Source organism: Chiloscyllium plagiosum, chromosome 9 (genome assembly GCF_004010195.1).
Source record: "Chiloscyllium plagiosum isolate BGI_BamShark_2017 chromosome 9, ASM401019v2, whole genome shotgun sequence".
NCBI lineage: Eukaryota > Metazoa > Chordata > Chondrichthyes > Orectolobiformes > Hemiscylliidae > Chiloscyllium > Chiloscyllium plagiosum.
Window position 1 is genome coordinate 5,743,764 of NC_057718.1, and position 2,322 is coordinate 5,746,085.

General features: G+C 47.0%; 1 protein-coding gene across 2 annotated transcripts in view; it reads left to right on the forward strand.

Moving 5' to 3' along the window:
* Positions 1-1,652: 1,652 nt before the first annotated feature.
* fbxo5 (F-box protein 5) overlaps positions 1,653-2,322 on the forward strand; it is a 17,612-nt gene continuing 16,942 nt past the window's right edge. For both annotated transcript variants that reach the window (XM_043696793.1, XM_043696794.1), the window contains exon 1: positions 1,653-1,972. The gene's annotated coding sequence lies outside the window, so the exon portion shown is untranslated. The remainder of the gene's footprint in view (positions 1,973-2,322) is intronic.

Genomic DNA, 2,322 nt, shown 5'->3' on the forward strand with positions numbered 1-2,322 from the left:
TACTCTTTCCAGCCTCACCTCATGATTTTGAACACTTCTTTCAAAGGTCCTCTTAGCCTTCCCCTAATACAAGGAAAATAGTCCCAACTTCTCCAATCTCCCCTCTCAACTGAAGCGTCACAACCTTAGAACCATTCTCACAAACAGCTTCTGCATTTTACCAGTGCAATCATCTTTTTCCTATAGCGTGGCAGCCAGAACTGTACACAGTACTCCAGGAGAAGTCTAACCAATGCTTTATACATGTGCATCATAACCTCCTGGTTCTTATAGTCTATCTCCTTATTTATGAAGGCAAGAATATTACATATGTATTCAGGTCTCTGTTCCAATACCCTTGTGAAAGAGAACTCTTTATAACGTCTGTCCATGTTCCTTATCTGAAACCTCACCCTCCTCCCCTCTGAACTCCATCTTCAACTTCACTCCCCACAAGTCATTGCCCTTTTGAAGTTCTAGCGTCTGCCTCAGTTTGTAATTCTCCAAAGTTTTGTGTAATCTGAAAACTTTGAAATTGTCCCTTGCACACTAAGATGTAGATCATTTCTGTATATCAGAAAAAACAAGGATTCCAAAACCAACCCCTAAGGAAACTCCACTACAAATTTCCATCCAACCTGTAAATACCCAGCAACCAATTCCTCTCTGTTTCCTATCCCTCAGACAATTTTGTATGCATGGTGCTACTGTCCATCTTATTCCACGATCTATAACTTTCCTCGCAAGTCTGTTGTGCAAAACTGTACTGAACACCTTTTGGAAATCCATGTAAAGAACAATAACAGCCTTGCCGAACTTCAGCAGATTCATAAGACATCTCACGAAGGGCTTTGGCCTGGAACGTTGACTTTCCTGCTCCTCGGATGCTGTCTGACCGACTGTGCTTTTCCAGCTTCACATCTATTGACTCTGGTTTCCCGCATCCGCAGTCCTTACTGTCTCCCAGTTAACAAATCAATGCTGACTCTCTGAATCAACCCACATTTCATCATGTAATTATTAATTTGATCCTGAATAAATGTTCCCAGAAGTTACCCCACCACTGAAGTTAATTGCAGTCTTACACTGTGTATAGTTAGTAATATCACCTCCCTGTTTAAGATCAAGTCTTGTTGTGACCAGGTGTGGGACAAAGAAAAGAATCAGTTTCCCCTTCAAATTGGATCATGGCACAGCACTTTTCACGAACCTCACTCACGGAGATGTTGTCCTGTCACCTGACATTGCAAATAGATCTCAGACAATTCCACAATTGGACTGTTTGGTTTATGCGATTTGGGTAAATTGTCCAAGTCCCTCACCCATAAAGAAATGGTCGATCAGTATGAGGGTATCAAGGTTGCGAAGAGACTGTTTAGTCGCAGAAAACAAAAGAAAAAGTATGAAATGATTTTCACAAATCAAATCACACATTCACAGCTGCAGAAATAAAAGGAAATGCGCTTTTCTTCCGATTTAAAGCGAAGACGAAACTTTAAAAGTCTTGCCTTGAAAGGTTGGCAATTTCCTGGTCTTTCTCTTTCCTGATTGGCTGTGCCGAAAATGAGGGCGGTGATTGGATGGTGCCGCAGCCAATCAGAAATTTGGTGACGAAATTCAAACTATCAGAGTGGCGGCGGCTAAATTTCAGCGCCAGTTCCAGCAGAGCCCGGAACAGAGAGAGAGAAAGGGCTATCCAAATAGGGACAGGTAGAGACCGAGAGAGGGGAATCTTAAGAGGAGCAGAAAGAAAAGGGATCCAGGTACAGAGGGAGGGGAATTGCAATCCAGGAACACAGAGTGGGATTGGAAGAAAGAGAGAATCCAGCCCCAGGAACAGAGACAGAGGGAGATCCAGCCCAGAGAGAGAGAAAAAGCGGTTTCGACACTGGGGCAAATAGAGCGCGGGGAGAGGCAGTGGATCCAGCCCCAGGGACCGAGGAACAGAGAGAGAGACAGACAGAGCGGGATCCGGGCCGCGGAGACCTTGTGGGTGAGTAGCGGCCATTCACGTCTATTCCCCCACCCTTGGGTGCCAGGTTTTTCCCGGGGTTGGGGAGGTCTGCGGCCGGGACATCTCCCGGTGATCAGCCGGGGGGAGCAGCATGTTATCTCTGTGAAACCCTGGGGGTGGATGTGGGGATTTGGCGGGAGTTGGGGAATCTGGCGGGTCTCCGCTCGGGAGATCTGCGGGGATCTCCTCGATTTGGCGGGCCTCTGGGGTGGGGTGGTTTGGCGGATGAAGGGAATCTGGCGGGGGTAGGGGGGAATGTGCAGGGTTCTAGCGGGAAGGGTGGATCTAGCGGGGGACTGAAGGATCTGGCAGGTCTCTGGGGACCTACA